An 8,876-nucleotide genomic window follows, 5' to 3' on the forward strand; every position below is an offset into this window, starting at 1 on the left:
GACCCCTCTTGTGATCCATTAACAAGTCGGGGAGTTCAAAGTATCAACGTGAACTTACACACATGATTAACCAGGCGTATGTATGGATGTCAACAGGGACCAATGTGAACGCAAATGTGAGCCACATTTGAGTAACAAGAATTATAAGAATATTCCTTTGATAAGGACTGGTTATCTATAGATATATTAGGATTGAATTGAATTAGCAATAACAAACATCCAGGTGATGCTGCAGAGGTGGAGGGACATTTAAGGACAACATAGATATATTTAACGTGAACAATCTGCAGGAAAAAATGATTGAAGAGGCCCTTCATCATTTGCCTGAGGAAAAATGAGGATGATTCAAGAGGTGGTGTAGTCCTCTGGTACATTCACAGGTTGTGTGTGTGTGTGTGTGTGTGTGTGTGTGTGTGCGTGTGTGCTCTTGTCTTTCTATGCTTGTGTGGACCAACCCCTGGAAAAACACCTTTGTCGTGGGGACATTTTTCATCGTGGGGGACATTATGCTCGGTCCCAACAAATAAATGTGGTAAAGATATATATGTGTGTGTGTGTGTGTGCACAAATGTACTTGATTGTGTCTCAAAATCTCCTTTGAGAGGCTTTTCAATTTTAACCTGACTGCTGCTGCTGCAAAGTTCTGTGGGTTATTGAGTGCCTTCTCGTTGACCGTGTGACCAGTGTGTGTGTCTTTGGAATCACTTCAGACAGTGTGTGATTGGCTCTTATTACTCTCTGTGAGTCGTATGGTCATCAGCTGAGATGAGGGGGGTGTTGAAAATCAGAGTTGCAAGGAACCAGGTGAAGAAACAGTCGGGAACAATAAGGTACACAAAAAAGATGTATGAATCGTTAGATAGAGATTAATGGATGATTAATTAACCCTTTAACACCGAGCATATCGCACTTTGCATTACCGTAATGACGAGACGGTTTGTGTGGTTTCTGAAAAAACCGTCGAATCAGCGCCTCTGTCACCATTTTTTTGTTATTTTAAATGTGTTTTATATTGTAAATTTATGACACAGAATCTGGGTTTCGTCTCTACAGTGTTTTTTCCCTAAATAAAACCTTGCTTTTCTTTATTTCAAATTGTTAATATAATACTTTAACAAGCAGGACATTGTACATAACTGCCAGATATTGAAAGTTATTGTGGAAAAATGGGCAAAAGCACGTACTTACAGCAACATTTGTTAACTAACAATTAACTCATTATTAATTCAGAAATGAATAATGAAAGTACCTTGTTGTAAAGTGTGACTGGGGTTTCTCGTGTCGTCAGTCCGAGATAAACTTAGACAACAAAGATCGCCCTTTTATTCACTGTGGGTCATAATTTCTCTCAGATGTGATAACATGACATCCACCACAGTACAACTGTGAAATCTGTGAATACAAGCCTTTATCACTATGCTCAAGTCCTTCAGGGCAGGAAGCAAACAAACAGACGATCACACAAAACAACAGGCTCTGGCTGTGCTCACAGATTGTTTATTTGTGTCTTTTGGTAACTTTTCACGTCTTCATGAAGAAAATCACTCAAACACAACGTAGCCTGCAAATACTATGACATACTACACATTAACAAGCCAAGTTAAATGCTGAAATTCAGTGTTTAATCAGCTTTAATAACAGACTTTTGAATTACTTGTTCATTCAAAGTAGAAAACACTACATCTTTCTTGACTTTTTCTTCATTGCAATCCAGATTTTAGTGTTTATGCGACCGTTAATCTCTTCGGCACACTGAGGAGAGCTGCAGATAAACAACAAGGCTTTCAGGAATAATTCTGTTCTAATCTGTTTCACAGGTTAAGCTGACATGTAACTTTTCACAAAGGATAACATTTCATTATTTGGGAACAGCGTGACATTTGAAAGACAAAGACGAGATGGTAACGAGAGATAAATCCACTTTATAGTAACTCCCCATGTGGACCTCATATCTGTGGTTTGCCAAAAACATCCACGCTACACTAACACTAACAGTACAAAAAATACAAATTTGAAGTTATTCTTTAATTTATTTAATTATTCACCACTTCGAGAATCCAAGAAGCACTTTTAAGGTGTCATGGTCGACACTCGCAGGCCTTTAAAACAATATCACAGATTTTACAGTTTTTTCAAGTCAAGTGCACGTGGCTCAAACTCTCAGTTTTAAAGGGGGAAAAGTGTTTGCTCATTTTGTAAATTGACGGGATTCTTGTACTTTATATAAAATTAGCTGGTACACACATTATTAAAGCGAACGTAGAGAGGAAGTTCCAATTAACGCTGTTTTTTTTGGTGTGTGTCTGCATCATTACCTTGTTTAAGAAGCCCTGAAGGTTCTAAACAAACAGTTCAGCATTGCTGAGAACGCTGTGTTTTATTGTAATCTCGGGCTCAGAGAGAGCTATGAAAAAACCTGATCCGGTTACGTAAACATCGGTTCTCTGTCTTCTGGGTGTGAGATTTCAGTCTGAAACACCGCGGCTGAGGAGAGCGTCAGTAAGGTGAGATTTCTATCGGCTCATTTACAGCAAATAGGAGGTTTTTGACCATAAAAAAAGTTAATGTATGTGAGTAGACCTCTATAACTCATAAATGTGCAACAGGACCACTCTATGTGAGCTTTAACTAAGATGAATGTGGTAAATGAAGGTGATTCACTCCTGCGTTACCCGTGGGTGGAATTGTGAATGCACGATTTGATACGACGCAAAAATCACAACGTACAATACCTCCAGGCACTCGAATAATACTATAGAGAGAATGAGAAACCCAGCAGATTCAATGAACTGACGCTTGTTAGTGGACAGAAAAACCAAGAAGAACTACGTGGCAGAACTCGGAGACTTCGAGGCGTGCAGCCGCGTGGCTCGGTCAGCTGATCGATACATTTGGATCAATAAAACTGAGCTGAACCGAGTACAAAAATGTGGTTATAATTAATATACAGTTGTAACAGAGCTATATCTGTGTATAAGCTACTTGCCAGCTTGACCGAATGTTCGTCAACCTGTAGGGACCAATTAGATTTGAATTTGATTAGAATTTTTTTTTACACATACATCTCTGCAAACTGCAATCACACTGGAGGGGACGCGGAACTGTTCAGCAGCTGTGGCTGTGATGATGTTTCCCAAAATGACTGAGAAAAGCAGATGTGCTACAGCCACACATCTCTGCTCCCTTTTGCCTGGACATGTGCAAATGTGATGTTGGTTTGTTTAATAAACAAAGTAGTATAAATGAATGCAAGGCTTCGTCGACAGCGAAGAGAACATGGTGATGTGATCATGGCGGAAAGCTTTTGAACAAGGAAAAACAAAGCTAAACTCTGACCTGCCGCTAAATGTTTAAAATGAACTGTAATATACAGTAATCTGACACATTATTAGGTACATGGGACATCTTATAAAGTGGCCACTGAGTGTAGCTCTTGGTGTCATTCATCAAAGCGTCATTTCTTGAATGAAAGTCGTCTTAATTGTGTCACGAGTTAGTTGCTGCTGATGTGATTTAACTGTTGTCCTGTGATAGGGTGGAATCAAAGCAACTCTGATGTTTGAAAAGAATCATTTCGTACCAGGGTTTTTGCAACGACCTTTCCGTGCACATCTGACATGCATTTTACACTGTGCAACTCTACTAAGTTGTGATTATTAAAATTAAAAAAGAAGGGGCAAGCAGATTTTCCATTTGAATGAAAAGATGTTGATGTGCAGAGGAACAGGCCGTGGGCACCAATTTAGCAGACTGATGAGATACTCATCTGTGAAAGTTCTCAGGAATGAAGATCGTTGTCTTTTTTTGACGTTTCACCTCTCATCTAAGACACGGCTCATACTTTCCCCCCCCCTGCTTTGCATTTCTGCATCACACCAAAAAACGAGGGTCCGCATCAGTCTTGTGAGCTGATCTCACATTCCATTCCAGCGGTGGTGATTTCTCGCCAGACGTTCCACCGCATTTCGTATGTCTTGTCTTGTTTTCTTGTGCTCAATGGGTGGCACCGGCGGATTTGTCCTTGCATAACCTCGTGCTCACTGCCATGGTTACCGACCGTCTTTTTCTGTCTCTCTAGACCCAAACATGAGCACACCACCACCACCACCTCTTGACTGTGCTATACGCTCATTCAGCTCGTGCGGTCTGTGCAGGAGTGTTGATCACGGCCTACGGCAGAAATGATGACGGATGATGAAATTGAGTGTGGACGTGCAGGTGAAGCGTGTTGACTGCATCTCTTCTACTCTCCCATCCAATCCATATACACTTAGAAATGTCCTTATTTTTGAAGGAAAAACACTTTTTTTCAATGAATGTAACATTAAATTAATCATAAATACACTCTATACATTGTTAATGTGGTAAACGACTATTCTAAATGTTTGGTTTTTAATGGAATATGTACATAGGTGTATAGAGGCCCATTTCCAGTGTTCTAATGGTACATTGTGTTTGCTAATCATTTTAGAAGGCTATTGGATGATGAACCCTTGAAAAACCTTGTGCAATGATGTTAGCACAGCTGAAAACAGTTTTGCTGGTTCTTTGATGAAAGGGCAAAATCATTATTTCTAATCTTGTCAGTGTCTTGACTATATTTTCTATTAATTGTGCAACTCTTTTGACGAAGAAAAGTGTGACTTTTAATGGAAAACATAAACAAATTGTACAGGTGACCCCAAATTTTTTGAATTGTAGTGTAGACAAAAACGATATCAAGCATGTGCCGTCTTTTTTGTTCCTAAAACATATCAACATCTGAACTGGGTGCTAACGGCCCTTTAATCACGAGATCCTGTGTGTGTGTGTGTGTGTGTGTGTGTGTGTGTGTGTGTGTGTGTGTGTGTGTGTGTGGTTTCTCCGTACGGCTCTGTTTAACTGCTGCGATCTGGATTAGACCACTGGCGTCGTTCGGTTGTTTACACTCGGGCTAAAGAGAGAATGGAGCATGTGTGCTGTGACTTGTGGACAACTGCTGGCCAACGTTGCATTCTTGGGGCGGAATCTGATTTTCTCGGGAATAATTACGACTTCTTGGATCAGCCGGTGTGAACCCACGGGTCCCGGAGGTCATCGCAGGAATAATAAGTCACATAAGCTCATTAACACACACTCAGTCATGGATCCCTCAGAGCACACACACACACACACAGACACATATGTTGACCGGTGAACACCTTCTAAGCACATGATTACTAATGAGATTGGAAGAGTAGGGCAATGATTTACTTTTACTGTTACCGCCTGAATTACCCGCGGGTACATCTCCCTCGCACGCTCACATCAATCACTTTCACCATTCGTTAATCTGTTTCGACTTTTTGTTTGCGAGTCTCGCTAAATGATGTCGTTTCGCGATGTCGTTGATTGCGCGGTTAATTCATGCATGCGCACAACAAACAACGCAATAATAACGATACAACATGACAAATTGAATTTATTAGCCGTTTAAACGTAGCAAAGTGTTTTCGCTTAAAAGGGAAATCAAAGAGCGCCGAAACTCTTTCCATTGCGTAAACACTATTCCTCTTTTCAAAGCCCCCCTCTTCTGCCGCCACAATCCCATAGCTACTTTTCACATTCTCGACCGCCAGCTTGACAAGTATAGCTTAATGAAACACTGGCGGTCTAAGACTTGATTCTGCTTTTTCTCTTTTCTCTTTTTTTCTGAAATAAACTGCTGGAACCTTGCTTTCATTAGACACAGCCTGAATCTTGGCATGGGAACGCAGGTCATACAAGGACATCCCAGAATAGGAAAAACAGCCCTGGACAGAGCCTGAAGCTGAGACCCAGACGAAAAAACCACTGCGAACACGCTGACCATTTGGGTCGTTTGAAAAACACACACGGACACACACACACACACACACACACCTGTTAATGCGAAAATACACGTACAGGCCGCGTCGTTTGAAGGTAAAGTTGCACTTTTTCACAGTTTGCGTTGACAACAGAACCCTGTCCCTTTTGTCGAGCCCTTGAGCAGGTTTGTAGTTACTAAGCAACCGTCACGTTGTCCTTCTCAGGCTAATCCTTCTAGGCCGCTGTGGCTGCATGGAGCTGATGCACACTGATACATCACCTCGGATCACCCGAGTCCTTTTGTCCACGAGAGCAGCGCTGATACACCAAACGGCACATCTTTACAGACGGTTATTTTTACTCAGCCCGGTCATTTAGCCGTGGAAAAAAAAGGAACTAATCTGTTCTACTGATTAAGAGTCGGTGGGAGAAAAGGGTTACCCTGAGTTATATCAGTGTAATCAGAAAGGAGCCTCTTTTGACTTTTCGTCCAGAAACACCACCAAAACGAAGCAGATAAAACCGGGGGGACAAAGTGCAATCGGACGAGGCTCGATGCGATAGCTGTGAAAGTGACCTGCTTGTTCTCCAAAATACAAATGATTATAGAAGGGTTTCCATTAAAGGTGTCTCGTGATGTTGTGTCTCAAGTTGTGTGCAGTGAAGATAGTGTGTGTGTGTAGTATGTTTGGAGTAACGTTTGTTATTTTTGGGGCACGATAACAGAGAATGTCCTTGTTTATTTGACCCACTTGGAAAATGAAACTGTCATTGAGAGCTGACACCTAAAATGCTCTTTCCTCTCTCATTGAAGAGTCAATATACGTTTTATTCACACACAGCAGATTTAAATTGACCTGTGTATAGCCTTAAGCCCGTCAGACACATCGACTCTTTAGTTTAAATGAAATGATTGATGCCGCTCTCGAGTCCGACTGCTGGTTAGCGAAGCACAGGTGAAGGCCGTCTCTGTCTCAAGGAACCGATGTTTATCTAAAGAATAGATTACATTTTATGGAGACGAATTACAGCCAGGCCTGTTTCCCCCTGTCAAAGCTGTAGTAAGCAAACCTGCAGGCGGGGATTTCTGACTGTGCAGTTCATCAGAGCGGTCAGTGTTCACATCCCTGCAAAAAAAAATGTATACGCTACTCACAAAATGTTAGGGATTCAATTTCAGAATGCACCTAAAATGGTACTATAACCTTTACAAGTGAACTCTCTAAACTTCTGAACGCACATGATCAATTGTTCAGTGTTTTAATACTTATTGAATAACATGCTGTTCTCTAACAAGGTGACTGTCTGGTGTAGTGGTTCAGTGACAACAGTCCTCTTCATTGTGGTGTTCACATGTTGACATCATGAGACCAAGACACTTTAAAACTGATCAAGTTATTGAGACATTGAGATTTTTTGTTGTGGTGTTGCCACCACTGTTGTTAGCTCTTGTTTGAGATAAACAAGCTATTTAAATGCCCTGCTTTCATTGTAGAATATCACTGTAGCATGAACTTTTCATAGGGATATTCTTGTCCAATATCCCTTACTTAGTAGTGTATATAATACAAAGGTTTTTTTGTTGTCAGAAATTGAGGAAATCTATTTTTTTTTGCCTGATATTCCGGATTTCAACCTGATTTATATCATGTCAGTCTTTTATTATTCCCACTACTCCACAGACGACACCACAAAGATGATAATCAATCATATGTGAAGTTTTAACACATCTATATAAGCGTCACTTATCTAAACACAGCATATATAAAAACAGGATGACAGGATTTATAATAAAGTTCTGTATGCTTGCATGAATAGCATTTTTCAAGTAAAACATTGATCTTTTGTGTCGATTATAAAACAATATACGCTTGATGTACTACATTACAGTTCTATTACACTATTAAATGAAAAAACTGAATATTAGGGTGTACTAATTTTCATTTAATGAGTTATTCACGTGTGTTTCGATCGACCGTAACGCAGCACGACTTCCTTTGGTTCCTTGTGAACGTCTGATTTGAACGCAGTTTTCCTCTCTGTCCTGTCCTTTAAGTGTTCTCACTCTTGACAATGTGTCATTGATTTTACAGCCTTCAGCCTTCTTCTTCTTCAGTTACTCATTATATACGAGAAGCTTTGCCAAGGCTGCACATTCCTTTAATTTGAAAATAAATAAATAATAATACTTCATATATGTATATTTTTTAGTTTAGCTTGTTTTTTTTTTCAGTTTGAACCTTTGCCCCTCCCTGACCATATCTGTCGGCTAAACTGGTGATAGTAACGCGAACCATGTGAAAACCCTAACCTGTCAATTAGTAACAAGCCACATATGGTTAACAGTGCACCCACAAAAAAAAAAGCGCTTTGCACTTTAATAAAAGGTGATATAGATTTCTTTAAGAAGCTACGTGAGCAAACGTCTGCATAATTCAGACACCACTTTTTCCTGCTCCCTCATGAACTGCTCTCACCTCACATGACCTGAACTCTAATTTATGCGGCTGCTGGATCACATACTTGCACAGAGCTGAGGCTGAGCTGCTAAACTCCCTCTGGCATGAAGGAATTCTTCTTTGCTTGCAAGTTCTTCATCAGTAGGGGCAATTTAAATGTCAAAATGTCATGTGTGTTTTGTTTTTTTCATGCGACGCGTGGCTGTCCAACACTGTTAAACTTTAACAGTGAAACAAGACGGGAGGGGATCTGCATGTGTGTGCGTTTTGTCTTTCCTTGCTGTCATATGTCTTTGAATTTAGTCATACACTGCCAAATCATAACAACAATTATTCCAGGGCACATTTCATTTGGAGCAGGTGTAGACTCAGCATTCCCAAAAGTACAAAGACAGGGGACGGGGGGGGGGTGAAGTTCACAAACACAAATAATTCTTGCAGGGCAGAATTTGACCACAACCTTTAACAATTTTGAGCGATCAGAGATCGGAGTCTGGCTCTGCAGCTCCGATCAGCTCTGTTTTCATCCACTCATCAGAGTAAAGCAAATATAGGATCTCATTACTGTAAGAGATACAAAGCAGAGTCCGTCCAGTCCCAGAGAAAGGA

This window comes from Microchirus variegatus, assembly GCF_963457635.1.
Source record: "Microchirus variegatus genome assembly, chromosome: 12".
In the NCBI taxonomy this organism is placed as follows: Eukaryota; Metazoa; Chordata; class Actinopteri; order Pleuronectiformes; family Soleidae; genus Microchirus; species Microchirus variegatus.